Raw genomic sequence first — 18,511 nt, 5'->3', positions numbered from 1 at the left:
ATCAAATGTTTTTTTTTTTTTTTAAATGCCCCTATCCCCGGTAGAATGCGTGCAGAAGCGAACATGCAAGTCCCGCCCACGTATGTAAACGCTATTCAAACCCCACATGTGAGGTATTGTCGCGTGCGTTAGAGCGTGTGCAACAATTCTAGCACTAGACCTCCTCTGTAACTCGAAAATAGTAACCTGTAAAAAAAATTAGAGCGTCGCCTATGGAGAATTTTAAGTACCGAAGTTTGGCGCCATTCCATGAGTGTGTGTAATTTTAAAGCGTGACATGTTAGGTATCAACTTACTCGGCGTAACATCTTTCACATTATACAAAAAAAATTGGGCTAACTTTACTGTTTTGTTATTTTTTAATTCATGAAACAGTTGTTTTTCCCAAAAAATGTTTGAAAAATGATTGCGCAAATACCGTGCGAGAAAAAAAGTTGCAATGACCGCCATTTTATTCCCTAAGATGTCTGCTAAAATATATATATAATATACAATGTTTGGGGGTTCTGATTAATTTTCTAGCAAAAAAATTGTTTTTTACATGAAGGAGAGAAGTGCCAAAATAGGCCCGGTTGTCAAGTGGTTAATACTAATTTTTACCTGGGGTGCCCAAACTTTCGATCCCCACTGTATTTTCATATTTCTTAGGCTTTTCACCCCAGCGAGGTGAGTACACATCCACGTCACGCCTCTTTGTTGTATACTGATTTGGCTTTAATATCTTTTCACCAGAAGATAAAACTGGGAAATGTGGCCGCATAAACCACACGTGAAGCATTTTATCTTCTGTAACGTATTAAAGTGTCTCTTAACAACTAGTGTGGTTTTAGGCTGAGAATATTCAATGGCTACAACCTTATTAACGACTTTTGCTGTATGAGAAATGGAGGCCCTTTCAAAAGAGCTCCCACCTTTCAATGAGCTGTTGGAACTACCACCTACTCCAGACGGAGGTAATTTTCTGTTGCAACTAGAAATACTCAAACTTGTTGCATTACAAACTATGGTATGTGTAGATTGTACCCGCTGCACTGTGCTGGAAGATGCAGATAATTGTTCACATTTACTGTCTGCAGCCTTCAGCCCCTGTATTGTGGCTGCTGGTGGCTAGCATTCATATTTGTCATAGAAACTCTTAGAGTACTGATATTACTTTTGGCTATTTCTAGATTTTCCTTGAGAGAAATGGTCTGCAATATTAACGACCTATAATTGTTAGCTAATCAAAAGGCAGCAAAAATTTGTGCAGTCTTACCCTCACGTTTGCTGTATTTTCTCTCTGTAAGTTTTATATTTACATACTCTTGTGCATTGTGCCATGGGCTTTTGGATTCCTCCATTGCTCTTATTATCTCAGCGCTATTTTTTACTTTTGCAATCCTGGCCATCAATTTCTTCATGATTTAAAAGTTCAGTGGTGATACAATAATACACCACAGAGCAGACTTGATAAAGTCTAGCACTTAGAATATGCACCAGAGTGCAGATACAAGCCTTACAATAACACTACTATCTTCACAGAATAAAGTCTAAACCAAAAACAAAAGTGCTGAGATCCACACCCAAGAAACAATAGGTTTCCTTAAGGCCCCTTTCACACGTGCGGACCTTATGTCCACTTTTTTTCACCCATCCGTTTGCTGATGAAAAAGGGACATACATTGGTCTCAATGACATTGCGGGTGTCCGCTGACACCCGTAATCGTCCGCCTCCGCAAACATCCGATTTTGCAGACAGAAGAAAACCCTGTTTTTTCTTCCGTCTGCAGAGCGGATCGGATGAACACGGACATATGGTCCGTGTTCATCCGATCCCCCGTAGGGGAAAGCGGAGAAAAGACAGGGCGGTCCCTGCACTGCCCTCTCATCCGCCGGCTCAGCGGGGATCTACGGTTCGATCCCCGCTGAGCTTACGGAGCACACGGAGGCGGATCATTACTGATCCGCCCCGTGTGAAAGGGGCCTTAGGTTCACAATGGAAATGTAAACACAGCCAACTCAGATTATCAAATTATTGGTAATTGGTAGGGTTTATCCTTAAAAAAAAAAGGTATAAAATACAGTATGCTAAATGCACCTTATTTTACACCAAGGTCCCTTTCACACGGGGTGGATCAGTAATGATCCACCTCCGTGTGCTCTGTAAGCTCAGCGGAGATCGCTCTGTAGATCCCCACTGAGCCGGCGGATGAGAGGGCGGTCCCTTACTGTATACAAAGTCTAATCTAACACACAGACTATCTATCTCCTTGACGAAGCAGGAAATAGTAGGTTAAAATACAAACATTTACATGAAGTAATAAAGAGCATATTCCTCCAAAACATTAAAATACAAGCGTGTGCAATTGTTACCCATCCTTCAGGCCATGCTTCCATAAAGAAAAGAGCTGCCTTCACCTCTCCTGTGGAGTATATCTCTCTATGCTGCCGTCCTATTGGTTGGCCTAGCTAGGATCAGGATTGGAGGCCTCACTACATAAGTCAGCCCCCTTTCATGCAAATCCTGGTGACTATATCCGGGCAGGAGATTAAAGTGAATTTTCCCAGGATTAGAGGGTGGGGCTATCTTCATTGCCCATCACAGCATGGGGTCAATCACAGAAAGTGGTTTTAACTCAATGGCTCCGAAATGTCTAGTGTGAATAAAAGGGGCTTTCCTCTGTGCTACCTGGACTACATTCCCTAATATATTCATAATTACAATATATATATATATATATATATATATATATATTCTATATATATATATATATATATATATATATATATATATATATATACAGGGCAGGACTTAGGGTGGTGGGGGCCCCTGGGCTTGAGTGTTGAAGGGGCCCCCTGGAGCCGAGAATTGAGGGGGGGTCGAAGATGTTGAGCGAGGGGGGATCATAGTTGTTGAGCGGGGGGGGGAGCATTAAAGTTGTTGAGCGGGGGGGCGCATTAAATTTGTTGAGCGGGGAGGGTGCCTCTCACCTGTGCATGGAATGTGTCGGCTCTGCCCTTAAGCAGACATCCACACACCGCTCCGGTTCCTCCTGGGGGGGGTTTGCAGTGCCTCTCACTAGTGCCGACAGGCAGGGCGACAGACTGTCATTAGCCCGGCTGTCGGCTTTCTTCCCTTCAGCAGCCACAGTCCTCCACACACCATTTCGGTTCCTCCTGCTTCCGTGCTGCCTCCTCTTGCAGTGCCGGAAAATTAACCCTTTCGAGGGACTGCGGGAAGAAGCTGTCTGTGCGGGAAAGTCCCGCAGAATCTGTGCGTGTTGGGAGGTATATGCATCAGGAATTTTGGGGCCCCTTACTAGGGTTGCCACCTGTCCAGGAATCACCCGGACAGTTCGGGTTTGGGATCTTGTGTCCGGGTTTCAGTCTGCCTGAAACCCGGACACATTATTTAGACTGGGCTGTGGCTCCCCAAGTAACTGAGGTAGTCACACAAAAATCTGTTGCCATTCGGGAGATGCGGGCCGCTGTCGGGGGGCAGGTTTGGCATCACTGAGGGGGAGCCACGATGTCAGCAAGAGCAGTTTGGCCACACCCACTGTTTGCCGCAGCGCGCTGCATTACCACTCTCCTTGAGGCACCCAAAGGTGCCCCAGGTCTTTTATTATCCGATTGTGTATACTACGGGAAAAAACGTGCCCTGTGCCGCTAAAGTGTTCGGGTTTGGCTTGAAGAAAAGGTGGTAACTCTACCCCTTACACAGCTTAAGGCATGGGTCCTCTGGAGCAGAGAACCGGGGGGGGGGGTGCTGCCGCCTGAAATTGAGAAGCGGGGGGGGGCCTTCTTTACAAAAAATAAAAAATAAAGAATATATATACAGTACAGACCAAAAGTTTGGACACCCCTTCTCATTGAAAGAGTTTTCTTTATTTCCATGACTATGAAAATTGTAGATTTACACTGAAGGCATGAAAACTATGAATTACCACATGTGGAATTATACAGAACAATAAAGTGTGACAACTGAAAATATATTTCATATTCTAGGTTCTCCTTTTGCAGCAGACACATCTCTAGAACTGGTAAGAGGAGACTGTGTGAATCATGTCTTCATGGTAGAATATCTGCTAGGAAACCACTGCTAAAGAAAGGCAACAAGCAGAAGAGACTTGTTTGGGATAAAGAACACAAGGGATGGACATTAGACCAGTGGAAATCTGTGCTTTGGTCTGATGAGTCCAAACTTGAGATCTTTGGTTCCAACCCCTGTGTCTTTGTGCGACGCAGAAAAGGTGAACGGATGGACTCTACATGCCTGGTTCCCACCGTGAAGCATGGCGGAGGAGGTGTGATGGTGTGGGGGTGCTTTGCTGGTGATACTGTTGGGGATTTATACTGAACCAGCATGGCTACCACAGCATCTTGCAGCGGCATGCTATTCCATCCGGTTTGCGTTTAGTTGGACCATCATTTATTTTTCAACAGGACAATGACCCCAAACACCCCTCCAGGCTGTGTAAGGGCTATTTGACCAAGAAGGAGAGTGATGGGGTGCTGCGCCAGGTGACTACCTCTTGAAGCTCATCAAGAGAATGCCAAGAGTGTGCCAAGCAGTAATCAAAGCAAAAGGTGGCTACTTTGAAGAACCTAGAATATGAAATGTATTTTCAGTTGTTTCACACTTTTTTGTTATGTATAATTTCCACATGTGTTAATTCATAGTTTTGATGCCTTCAGTGTGAATCTACAATTTTCATAGTCATTAAAATAAAGAAAACTCTTTGAATGAGAAGGTGTGTCCAAACTTTTGGTCTGTACTGTGTATATATAAAAAAAGGGGGGTAGCCATCTGGGGCCCTGGGTACCTCTGGGCCCTTTAATAAAAAGAAACCTCTGGGCCCTTTAATAAAAAAAAAATAAACATTTATAAAAAATACATAAAAAAATGGAGGTTGCCATCTGGGGCCTCTGGGCCTCCTAATAAAAAATAAAAAAATATAAAAAAAATAAAAAAGGGGGGTTGCCATCCAGGGGCCCTGGAGACCTCTGGGCCCTTTATTAATAATAATAATAATTATTTATATATATATATATATATATATATATATATATATATATATATATATATAAAACATATTTTTTAAATAAAAAAAGGGGGTTGCCATCCAGGGGCCCTGGAGACCTCTGGGCCCTTTAATAATAATGATAATAATAATATTAATAATAATAATTATATATATATATATATATATATATTTATAAAAACCTTTTTTTTTTAATAAAAAAGAAATAAAAAAAGGGGGGTTTCCGTCCGGGGCACGGGGGGCCTCCGGGCCCCTGGGGACCTCCGGACCCCTAAAAAAAAAGGGGGGGTTGCCAGGAGACCTCTGGGCCCTTTAATAATAAAATTATATATATATATATATATATATATATATATATATATATATATATATATATATATATATATATATAAACATTTTTTTAATTAAAAAAGAAGGGGGGTTGCCGTCCGGGGGGCCTCCGGGCCCCTGGGGACCTCCGGACCCCTAAAAAAAAAAGGGGGGGTTGCCAGGAGACCTCTGGGCCCTTTAATAATAAAATTATATATATATATATATATATATATATATAAACATTTTTTTAATTAAAAAAAAATTAAAAAAGAAGGGGGGTTGCCGTCCGGGGGGCCTCCGGGCCCCTGGGGACCTCCGGACCCCTAAAAAAAAAGGGGGGGTTGCCAGGAGACCTCTGGGCCCTTTAATAATAAAATTATATATATATATATATATAAAAAAAAATTTTAATAAAAAAAAAAAAAAAAGAAGGGGGGTTGCCGTCCGGGGGGGCTCCGGGCCCCTGGGGACCTCCGGACCCCTAAAAAAAAAGGGGGGGTTGCCAGGAGACCTCTGGGCCCTTTAATAATAAAATTATATATATAAACATTTTTTTTAATAAAAAAAAATAAAAAAAGGGGGGTTGCCGTCCGGGGGGCCTCTGGGCCCCTAAAAAAAAGGGGGGGGTTGCCAGGAGACCTCTGGGCCCTTTAATAATAAAATTATATATATATATAAACATTGTTTTTAATAAAAAAAATAAAAAAAGAAGGGGGGTTGCCGTCCGGGGGGCCTCTGGGCCCCTGTGGACCTCCGGACCCCTAAAAAAAAAAGGGGGGGTTGCCAGGAGACCTCTGGGCCCTTTAATAATAAAATTATATATATATATATATATATATATATATATATATATATATATATATATATATATATATATATATATATATATAAAAAAAAATTTTAATAAAAAAAAATAAAAAAAGAAGGGGGGTTGCCGTCCGGGGGGGGCTCCGGGCCCCTGGGGACCTCCGGACCCCTAAAAAAAAAGGGGGGGTTGCCAGGAGACCTCTGGGCCCTTTAATAATAAAATTATATATATAAACATTTTTTTAAATTAAAAAAAGGGGGGTTGCCGTCCGGGGGGCCTCTGGGCCCCTGGGGACCTCCGGACCCCTAAAAAAAAAGGGGGGGGTTGCCAGGAGACCTCTGGGCCCTTTAATAATAAAATTATATATATATAAACATTGTTTTTAATAAAAAAAAATAAAAAAAGAAGGGGGGTTGCCGTCCGGGGGGCCTCTGGGCCCCTGTGGACCTCCGGACCCCTAAAAAAAACTATAGTCCCTCATAATCCGTTTTTTCCCTCTTTAGGCTTCTGATGACATATGCTGCTGGACTGTGGAGACTTTCACTGATCCGCTGTCTCTTCACTGTTTCTGACACATTTCACTCCTTCATTGCCTGCATGGCCTGATCTATCCAGCTATCTAATTCTTCTTCCCCATCTGGGTACACGACCTGAAAAGATCTGTAGTCTCCTGTACCCCTGATTTGCAGATATGGCATGATTCTGTATCAAACTGTCAACTAGACGACTCCTATCTGTATAGAAAGAGGCAGGAGGCATTCCTGTCATCGGGCTTTCTACTGCTGGGCCGGTTGCGACTGGACTACCCGCAGTTGGGCCACCTGCAACAGGACTTCCTGGTAGCGACCAGGAGGAACTCTCACCAACTTCCTCCAACAACTGCACTGGGATCACATGATGATCCAGGCCTTCAGTTAGGCTCACACAGTGTTAGAAAAGTTTTGTTTGTGTGTCTATTTAAAACAGAGCTGACACTCATTCTTCTAATATCGCTTCCGAGCACATGTTACTAACTGGTTATATTCTTTTGTTCTTAATAACCCCATACGTAATGTATAGATAACAGATTGTGCAGGAAGCTCTGTTTGGTAATAAAGTGCCAGTCTGTGCCAGGTACAGATAGAAATTCCTTAGCTAATTTAGCCAATAAGAAGTGTTATCGTTGTTTCACTCTAAGAATGAGAAGGTGGCGGCTCCTCTCTTCTCATTTTCTTTTGCTTTTTCTCTCAACTTGTAAGCATCACTAAAATGTATTGCTGCATTTTTAACTTTCAGACACCTGGATTTCGATTGATTACAAAGAAAGAAATAACCTAACACACCGCTTTTCTGGAACTCCGTCTGAATACTCTTTCCACTCTAATAGGACATATGTGCAGTCTTCATCAAATTCACGTTTCAGGTCCAAGAAGTAGGACCTCTGTTCTAGAACAGCCTTCCTCGTCAACTGCCGCACCTCCCTGTCAAACCACCGGACTCCTGGTAGCCTTAGAACTGTGGTTTGCTCCAACCAGCTCCCATACTCCTGACTCCACTCAGCGGCAGTGGCTGGGTCCATGGTTTCTTCCACCCTGGATATGTCAACTGATCTGCTTGGGTGCCCCAGGTGGGGTATCTCGGTGGGACCTCCAAATGTATCAGTACCCCAGTGGGGGCTTCTGATAGACTCTATACCCCACTGGCCACCCCGACTCTGTAAATCCTCCGGGTGTCTCCGTCCGGTGAAATGGCACCGCCACGCTGCACTATGACTCCCGATGGGGTGGAGCGCAGGCCGGTCCACTGGCTGGAATAGCGGTGCTGTCCTCCGAGGTCCCTCTGAGGCAGGCGATCCAGCTCTCCGCTGTATAGGCCGCAGTCTGTCACTCCCTGTCACACAGACCTCCTGCTGGCAGGTTCAGAATGGCATCCAGAGAGGCTGAAAACTCTTTGCATTGTATGTCCTGTAGTCCAGAGTTGGCCCGGCCAACAGTGTCACTTCCTCATCCAGACTACATGTCCCACAATGCATTGCTCAATCACTAAATCCAGACACACACTTTCACCAATATTACTGACGTATGCATTTGTAAATACCTTCCATGTGACAGTGCATGGGCCTAGATGTAGGTCACTCTGGTATTGAGCACTGTATTGTGGGGAGGTTAATGGGGGGTGGGGGCGGTTGTGTGTATGTAAAAATCTGTTTATACCTGGAAGGTCAGATTTAAAAAAAACTTATTTGGCAGATCAGCCGGTGGGTAGTGCTTGCAAGGTAGGAGAAAGCATATTATGTCTTGTGTGCTTTATGTCAATTTTATTTTATGCTTTTTTTTTTTTTTACAAGCAATTAAGAGAAAGCAAATACATTTCTTTGAGCTCAGTGGTGTTTTCTTTTTTGCAGGTCATACTGTGAGACACTTTCTGTTTACTGCCAATAATAGGACAATAATACTTCACGCATTCAATGCTGCACTGGATTGGAAGATTGCTTGGACCATGGAAGATTGCTTGGACCAATGGTGAAGAGAAATAAATGGCAACTGCCCTGTCTATCCTAATCATTCCAGGCTCAGTCACAATGTCTATTTCCGGCTTTTTTTTTTGACACTTGAACTGATGCTCTTTACTGTCAACTTCAACGTGTATATAAAAAGAAGCTACTTTGTAAAAATATATATTTTTTTTTTTTTTTAGTTTAGTCTGATATTTTAATTGTACTTTTACCATTCCTGTTGTGGCACCAGTCATTTTGTTCAGCTTATATGTTTGCTACCAGTGGGCAACCCCCACTGAAACTGGTGGAGTGGTTGAGGGGCATGTAACATGTAAACTGGAGTGAACCTGAGAAATTTTCAATATCATTTTAACTTGTTTTTAATATTTTTACTGCCAATATAAAAACAAATGGCAGCTCTATATGCCATTTTTAATGCCTTCATACTCATGATTTTTTGAAACATTAAAAATTTCAGTTTCACATGCTTTTTATTTGAATGCAATACAGTTTACATTTTGAAGGTTTTGAGTGTTTTTATTTCATTTGCACATTTCAGTAATCTCACACAGCAGGTGACTTGAAGTGGAGTTACCGTTTAAAGGACTAGTACACATTAGTTTGCTCACAAATAATCTGCAGTCTCTGCACCTTAATCTACTTGTATAGAGAATAGACACCAACAATGTCATTGTGGGCGTGGAGTTCTAAACTAAAATATTGATTGTAGTATGCCTGGAAACATTGGTACTAAATGTCAATACCATTTCTTTTTATAACTCTATAGATTTGTTTTCTGTGGGGTTTATTTTTAATTTTTTGCATTTTGGCCAGTAAAATATGCATATATTAGGTAAAAAATAAAACCTCTCCTGCCAACATGAAGGCTGACCTCCTACTGCAGGCTAAGCCATTTGATAGTTCTCATATGGGTAAGGGGCAGGGCCACCTGGCTACGTCGCCTGATGGCACCACCCCTTCTGATGTTACTGACCCAGCATGCACTGGTCCTTTTTTCGGTGAATGGTTAGGGGTACTATGTACCCCATACTTATTCACATGGGTGGCCCCTTTTTTTCAAGAGGCATCCAGATTCCGATAAGCACCCTGTCTGCAGACCCCCACAACCACTGGCCATGGTTGTGGGGATGAGGCCCTTGTCCCTATTAAAAAAGCACACACCCCCCATGTTGAGGGCAAGTGGCCTGGTATGGTTGAGGGGCGGTGAAGCTCACTGACCTGTCAGGCTGCATTCCTGGTATGGACTGGGGGAGACACCACGCTGTTTGTTTTTTACTCAGCTGTCAGCGGGGAAGCCTATTGAATCCACATCTGATAAATCATTGGTTAAGGATGCAGTAGCCAGATTCCTGGCCCTGCTCCTTAACAACCAGCTTATACTGCGCCCTGATTGGGCAAAGCTTTGCCCAATCAGGGTGCAAAATGCACTGTGCAGCTTGTGAACACCCTGAAAATGTGGGTGTTCCCTGAACAGGGCGAACAGCTAATGCTTATGGTCGAACTGTTCGCCTAACTCTGATTGTCATCTGGGCCAGCATTTTTCTATAGTCAATGACCATTGGTTGATAGAGTAGCCTCCTTCAATGCTGAACATATTTTTTTTCTTATAGTATAGAAGTCATTACCTATTTATCCATAGAAAAGTGACTGCAGCAAAAAAAACATGTGTTTTAATAATGTTTTTAACTTTTTTTGTGCGAGTATGGATCCAAGTTTATCCCAAGCATAGATCTACAGCAGTGTATCTCTAACTTGTGTTGATCTCTGTGATTGGTCACAGTGATCACATGGTACAGACAGGGCCAATTACAGCCCATCATGTGATTAGATGCGACTAATCACAATAGTAAACACTTGATGAATTAATTACATTCAGTAAACATTGTTGTTTATAACTGGGATATTCACTGTTATAAGCAATCATTGTGTAAAAAAAAATCCTGATCTCCTCCCTAGAGCAGTACAGTGTTACCATGGTCACAGTATGCAAAAAAAAAGTAAGAAAAAAATATTTAAAAAATACTGTGACCAGTCAGTGTCCCTGATCACTACCACGCCAGTTATATGATGACTCTGTGCTGTACTGGTGACATTTATTAAAAGAAAAAAAATAGTGGGAAAAAAAGAACACAATCATAAATTTGTGTTGAAAGAGAAGGAACATTAATATTCAGTTTTTGCTCTGCAATATATCTAGGTGGCTTTCAATTAGACTTGAAACTTCTATCCTTCCTCACTTCCAAGGCCTAGCAACAGAGGAAACTTCCCCAAATTTCCTTTAACAACGTGGCTTTTCCAAAGATTCAATTTCCCTTTGAATCCAAGTATCTTGTCGCTCGAACTCAGGATATTTCTCCAGTGTCTCGCATAGACTTGTTCAGCAGGTTTACGTGATTCAAAATGTCAGCTAAGTCTAATAGTTTCTGCAGCCATTCTTCATCTTTATAGCACTCGGCAAAATCTGATCTAAAATTTTCTTGAAAGTACTTCTTCTTTCAGCTCAAACACTCTGTGGAGAACTCATCCTCTGCTAAGCCACCTGCTTTCTGTATGTAACAGATTTACGTGGTCCTTTTTCATGCTTTTACAAAGTTTTCACCATTTTTGTCACATCATCCAGAACACTTTTCAGCTCAGCTCCAAGAGTTTTGGACATGATCACTCCTCTGTGAATAAAGCAGTGTGTTGTGACAACATTAGGATTTTATTTTTTTACAAGTGAAGAAAATTCTTTCATAGAGTCAACCACTGATGGGGCACCATCAATACAGATTCCAACACAACCATTCCAAGGCCAGGTTATGGGATTCCAGATAGGCAGACAAAACATTAAATATATCTTGACCCTTGTTTGTTTTAGGCAGCTCTTTGCAGCAGAAAAAGTTGCATTGGTGATATTGGTGGACTCATCAACCTGGATAGCAAAGCTGTTTTTTTTGTTTTTTTTTAAGGATATCACACAAGACCTCGTCAATGTCATGTGACATGTCATTAATACGCCAACTTATTGTACTGTCTGAGAGTGGAACCTTTTCAATTTCCTTTATTACAGAGTTAAACAGCCCCGCCCAGGGGCGGTCCCTCCGGACATAACCCTTCTCCCTGCAGTATGCAGCCTCAGTTTCTTTCTGCCTAGCAAAGGAGGAGGACGTATGGCTCCCTTTGGGCCCAGCGCCATGAGGACATTTTTATTTTATTTTATTTTCTTCTTGAAGAATCTTCTATTAACTGTCGGCTGAGACAGGCTGGATATATAGATCCTTGTAGTCTCCTCAGTCCGGCCAGCTTGGGGTGGCCGGTGAGCTTTGGCTCCAGGGTCCACATATGACTGGGCTGTGGTGTTGTCTCACTCACAGTGGACCGGGCCGACAGCTACTCCTACGCGGTGTATGCCCATCAGGAATGCGTCAATGCGTCCTCGCATTGACAGGTTTGTACAGTCCTTCCCGCTTCAGCGGGTCGGTACGGCTGAGCATTCTTGGGGTTCCGGGGTCTACCTGTCCTCCCTTCCCTGCTCTCTGTCATATTTCCCTCAGCTGTTCTATTGCTGCCAGGGTGGACCTGTGGGGGGGGGGCTCATTTTGGAGGTGGTTTTGGCCTCCAGTGATAGGCTTATACAGAGCACAGCACGGATCTCCTCATGATTTTTGATCACAGCTTTACCTCACAGCGTTTCTCCTCACACACACACGCTGTGTTGTGAGGGTAGGCAGCGGTGCTGAATGGTCTCCTCCTGTGATTGGTGAGTCCCATGGGTAACCCCCGGTCAGCGCAGCAAGGAAGGTGGGATTTATTCAGGTCTGAAATGGGTCCCTGAGAGCTGTCTAGATGCAGTCGGAGTCTGTTTTTTCCTCCCCAAGACATGTCAGAGGTGGCAGCTGAGGCTCCTGCACCCGCGGTTCATGGACACTTTGTTGGAGTGGCGTGCCGGTGTTAGGGGGGTTGAAAAGTGCCCCCTCCCCCACCATCCCCTGGGGACTGCTCTGACTCAGACCAAGACCTAGCTGTCACGTCCCTGGTTCTGTGTTGTCTGTGTAAGTTGACCAGGACCTTCATTGGGAGGAGGACTCCTCACTTGGGTCAGTGACAGGGCACTTGTCAGTGCGCTTATTAATGCTGTAAGGAACTCCCTAATGCTGTATTGTGCAGCGAAGATATCCTCTGAGGGCTCTGTCTTTTTTGTGCGCACAAATCAGACCGCTCTGTGAAGGTTTTTCAAGTTCATTGATAAGGGATGGGAAAGGCCGTAGAAGCCCTTGTAGTTCCTCAGTGCCTGGTGGTTCGGTACCCCTTTTGAGGAGAGTTTAAAAAAAATAGGCTTCTCAGGTAGTGGCCCCCCGGTGCCCGGTTAAAAAGGGGTGACCACTCTCCCTATAGAAGAGACCTCTGCCTTTAAGGACCATACTGATAGGAGGTCCAAGGCACTGACACGCTCCATGTTAACAATGCTGAGGTCTGCATCATGGCCTGTTGTGGTCGCAAGCTTGGTGTCTCAGACACTCACTGAATGGACAAGGTTTTGCACCAGACTGTGGAGGAGCACCAGCTCCCTCCCTAATTTGTTAGACTGGCCGACCAGTTGGTCCAGGGCATTGTATATGTCTGTGATGCTACACAGCATCCTTGGTATCCAGAGCCTCTGTTTCGGTGGTTTTGCGCCGCCTGATTTGGCTGAGATACGTGTTTGCTGACCGGGCATTCAAAAATGCCCTGGCTAATTTACCCTTCAGGGGTGGGAGATTTTTTGGTACCTCCCTGGATGACATTATCAAGGATAAAGTCACTGGGGGGGAGAGCACTCTCCTCCCTCAGTCCACCAGGGGAAAGGAGCCGCGCTGTGAGAAAAAGGAGAACTGCCGCTCCAGGTGAGTGAACTAAGCAATCAATGTCCTCTCAGAACCAGATGGGTGCCGGCAATGCATGAAGCAAAAACTTTGAAAGGAAGATATGGACAGCCGCACAACAAAAAACCTTAAAAAGGTAGCCTTTTAATGGTAAAGGAAAGAAGGCACTACAAAAAACAGCAAGCAGTGGGGTATGTAGCTGACACATTTCGTACTGGGGTTCAGTGCTTAGTCATAGCTAAAAACAAAATGAAATACATTCCTAATATATACACCCATCTAAAAACATTGTGTGGTCCGCCTTGCCTGTAAATGGTCATCGCTGATTATAGCGATGACAATCACCTGCAGGAGTGGACCAGACGAGTGAAATAACACACATACGAAAAGTCAAATTAAATCAAGTAATGATAAAATAGAAATCAATAAAAATGGGACTTGAATAAAATCTAGTGAAACTAATATACATACATAAGATTGATGTGTGGATGTGGAACGAACGAAAGAGTGTCATTCATGACACAAATCGGTGATGAATCAAACATAATTATGTGTGTATATATGTTCAAATTCGCCCCCTGAAGCTTTGTAACAAAGACGATTGGTATCACATGCATATACGTGACCATAGTAAAGATAAATCTAAAAGTGAGGATGTGAATCTATATAGGGAAACGTACGACATGTGATGAATTAAAAAATGATATAGGGCAAATGAGAAAAAATAAGGAAACGATGGAAAGAAAATGAATTATTATATGTAAGGTGTATAATTTATATTAATAATGAGACCCGTGAAGGGGAATATGACAATGTTCATAATAATGTATATGAGTACGGTACATGTTTATAAAGGGGCTCAAATAGTGAATGATGAGTGAAAAAGAGATGTTCTAAACATAGGTCCATGGTTCATTTATTTATTTACTAGAAAAAGTGAAGTCACAAAAATATGAACCGTAAAGTGACAGTATCTGTGTGTGTGTGAATATGTGTAGATCGTTGATGTATATGTATATAAGTATACAAATGAAAAAGTAAAAAGGGGAAAGAACGATGTAGAAAAATCGAGACAGGGAAACGAGGAGATGCACAGAACGGAAATGCAAATGTAAATATGCATCCCATAATGTCCATCCCCTGCCGCCCACACCTCACTCCCCATCGCTCGCTCCTTATCCTAAAAATTGGACATAACGATCGAGTAAAAGAATAAAAACGTTTTTCTAAAATATGAATATAAAGAAGAATGTAAATGATTACTTTTCTTACCGTATGTGTAAATTGGAAAGTTAAAGAAATCAAGCCGAAGCTTGATGTAAATATCAATATTTATATTTGTCGCTCGCGAGTGTCATTAACACCCCGATGCAGCGAATGATAAATGTGGTCGAATACAATACATATGTGTATGGATAGTAATCAAATATAGGAAAAAAATTCTATAAAATGTGAAATGCTAACCTACACAAAAAAAAAAAAAGAAGGGATACAGGAATATAGCCATCATCCACAATAGGGGTGTGATAGTAACATCCATCTGGTTCCATAGGCCAAGTCTTCAATTGTATCTCAAACAATCACAGGGTAACAGCAATCCAGGATATGAAAAAGGAACCAAGGAAGACTTGCATAGTGTAAAAAATCTCTCATACATTTAATAAGAAAAAGAGAATGCGCACTTACATTCAGCATGCAAATTCACAACATAACAAATCGGCCGGCTCTCAGTAGCGTGTGCCCATCTCTTCCGGGTCCTCACACGTGATGGGGTGACATCAGAACGCCGCCTCCCGAGGCTATATACATTGTGTCCAATGTAAGTGCGCATTCTCTTTTTCTTATTAAATGTATGAGAGATTTTTTACACTATGCAAGTCTTCCTTGGTTCCTTTTTCATATCCTGGATTGCTGTTACCCTGTGATTGTTTGAGATACGATTGAAGACTTGGCTTATGGAACCAGACGGATGTTACTATCACACCCCTATTGTGGATGATGGCTATATTCCTGTATCCCTGCTGTGTTTGATCTCTTTGAGATTTTTGGCTCTGGTAAGGGTCAGTGTTTGATGGTGGTGGAGGCTCTTGTTTCATCATCTACGGCACCGTGTGTGAATTATTTTGCACTTTGGGCATACTATCCTTACCTCTGTCTACTATTGGACTTTGTTTATTATTTTTTCACTTTTTAAATTTATATATACTTTTGTATGTATCCTAGATATTCACTGTATGCTAATTTTGGTATTTACTTTCTTGTGTCCATTTCAACAAATGGGATAATAAGCATTTTTTGTCCTTGTTTTATAGCGCGACTCCTTTCCTTTGTACCAGTATATATACAAAATACATACCTTGAGGGTCCTACCAAAAACAAATAGTAAAATAGCTAGGGTGTTCTTCTAGTTATTCTTATTACCAAAACTACACTCATGTGCTTCTTGTCAGGTCACTGATACGACACGACTTACACACATGAGTGAGTTTAGATTGTCTTATTTACATTTTACTAGACTTAGGACACTCTTTTCTTCTTTTCATATATATTCCTTTACCTACACCCGTTACTATCCAAACATCTTTTTTTTGTGTAGGTTAGCATTTCACGTTTTATAGGAATTTTTTCCTATATTTGATTACTATCCATACACACATGTATTGTGTTCGACCACATTGATCATTCGCTGCATCGGGGTGTTAATGACACTCGCGAGCGACAAATATAAATATTGATATTTACATTTATATCAAGCTTCGGCTTGATTTCTTTAACTCCAATTTTCACATAAGAAAAGTAATTATTTACATTCTTCTTTATATTCACATTTTAGAAAAACTTTTCTATTCTTTTACTCGATCGTTGTGTTCAATTTTTTGGATAAGGAGCGAGCGATGGGGAGTGAGGTGTGGGCGGCAGGGGATGGACATTATGGGATGCATATTTACATTTGCATTTTCGTTCTGTGCATCTCCTTGTTTCCCTGTCCCAATTTTTCTACATCGTTCTTTCCCCTTTTTACTTTTTCATTTTTATAATTATATACATATACATCAGCTATCTACACATATTCACACACACAGATACTGTTACTTTATGGTTCATATTTTCTCTTATCGTCCATGGACGGACACAGCTCCTTAAATCTTGACAAGTGGGTTATGTTCCCTGTTTACAGGAGAGGACTAGGCAGAAACATGTGGGGCGGTCCCTCCAGACATAACCCTCCTCACTGCAGCATGCAGCCTGTTTTGTTCTGCCTAGCAAGGAGAAGGACATATGGCTCCCTTTGGGCCCAGTGCCCTTAGGAGAAATTTTATTTTACTTTTTCTTGAAGAAAAACTGTCGGCTGAGAGACAGGCTGGATAATATAGATCCTTGTAGTCTACTCAGTCCGACCAGCAAGCGTGGGCACACCTTTGCAAAGAGGCTGGGTCTGCCACGCCATACCCCATGACTCCTGGGGTGGCCGGTGAGCTTTTCTCCGAGGTCCACATATGACTGGGCTGTGGTGTTGTCTCACTCACAGTGGACCGGGCTGACAGCTACCTCCATTGCGGTTGTAGTTCTGTCAGGAATGCGTCAGCGTGTCCTCGCTCGGACGGGTAAGTACAGTCCCTCCCGCTTCTGTGGGTTGGTACGGCTGGACATTCCTGGGGTTCGGGGTCCTCTTCCCCTCCCTTCCCTGCTCCTTTCCCTTGCTGCATTGCTAAGGCACGCTGTCCGGGGGGGGGGCTTTCCTGAGGGGGCTGTGTTATCTGGCATTTTGATGTTTGTTACTGGGTTTTCCTGTGGGGGTTTTTCACTGTAAAAGCCTTAGGAGGATTTCTCTGTTTAAAATGTGTCGTTTTGCCGCCGTTTGGCTGACGCTGGCGCCATTTTTTGGGAGGTTTTCAATTACATTGAAAACTCCCATTGGTGGCCATTATGTCGTAGCCGCACCATGTGCAACAGGCGGGCATCTTTGTGCAGTCCTGAGCTCTATTGCTGTATCTACGGCGCACACAGGTCCCTGCAGACGCCGCAGTTCCTTCATGGTTTCTTTCCTCTCCACACGCCGTGTGCTGGGAGCGGTCGGCAGCGCTGGGCAGTCTCCTCCTGAGGTGAGTCCCCTGAGTACCCCAGGTCAGCGCAGCAAGCGGGTAAGATACCCTGTATAGGGCCCTGGGAGTGTCAGTTTTTATGTAAAGACAGATCTGTTACGTGTAAAGGCTGGCCGAAGGCTAGCCTGTATTTGTGGGAGGAGTCTGCTGAGTACTTAAAGCCTCCTCCCACGTCGGGTCCGGTGTTGGCGCCATTTCAGGCGTTTGAACCGGCCGGCGGACGTCACTTCCGGTTCCAGACAGCGGTGGTTTGGCCGCAGCAAGGTGTTCCTCTCCTGGGCACAATGGGGGACCTCCTGCCCACCCCACCCCCTCCATCCCTGGGTTTCACCAGCCCGCTTCTCCCGGCGCTCATGCCGGGGGGGCTGCGGGAAGGCCGTCTGGTTATCCTCCACCACCCTCTCCAGTGCATCAGGGAACCGCCCACCCGCTTCCCACGGTGCTGCTGCTGGAGGTCTTCTGTCCATCCATCCACCCTTTCCAGACAGAGCGGCAGTTTGGCCAGCAGGAGGTTCCTCTTCCGGGCACCATGGGGGACCCCCTGCCCACCCCCCTTCATCCCTGGGTTCTGCTGCATCGTGGGGGCCGCAGCCCGCCTGCTTCTCCCGGCGCTCATGCGGGGGTGGAGCGGCAAGGCCATCCGTCCGTCCATCCTCCACCCATCCTTTCTCTCCAGTGCATCAGGGAGCCGCTTCCCGCGGTGCTGCCGCTGGAGAGGGAGGAGGTCGTCTGGCCATCCAGCGCCGTCCCCTTCTCCCTGCCATCCCTGTGTTTCTTCCGGCAGGGTGGGGGCAGCCCACACGCTTCGCCCGGCGCTTATGCTGGGGTGGGGGGGGGGGGGTCGTCCGTCCACCCGCCGGTTCTCCACACTGGCTGGAACCACGTGCGTCATGGAGGGGACGCCCGCTCACCTCCCCCCCCCC

The 18,511-nt window shown here is 43.9% G+C and overlaps 1 protein-coding gene across 1 annotated transcript in view; it reads left to right on the top strand.

Annotated features, from left to right (window-relative positions):
* The window catches only part of TRPM4 (transient receptor potential cation channel subfamily M member 4), a 682,714-nt gene extending 673,567 nt beyond the window's left edge, over positions 1-9,147 (top strand). Inside the window, exon 25 of the mRNA XM_040327576.1 lies at positions 8,528-9,147. The gene's annotated coding sequence lies outside the window, so the exon portion shown is untranslated. The remainder of the gene's footprint in view (positions 1-8,527) is intronic.
* Positions 9,148-18,511: the final 9,364 nt, after the last annotated feature.

Source organism: Rana temporaria, chromosome 10 (genome assembly GCF_905171775.1).
Source record: "Rana temporaria chromosome 10, aRanTem1.1, whole genome shotgun sequence".
Lineage (NCBI taxonomy): Eukaryota > Metazoa > Chordata > Amphibia > Anura > Ranidae > Rana > Rana temporaria.
Note: the sequence above shows the minus strand (reverse complement) of the source record. Positions and strands in the feature narration are given on the sequence as shown.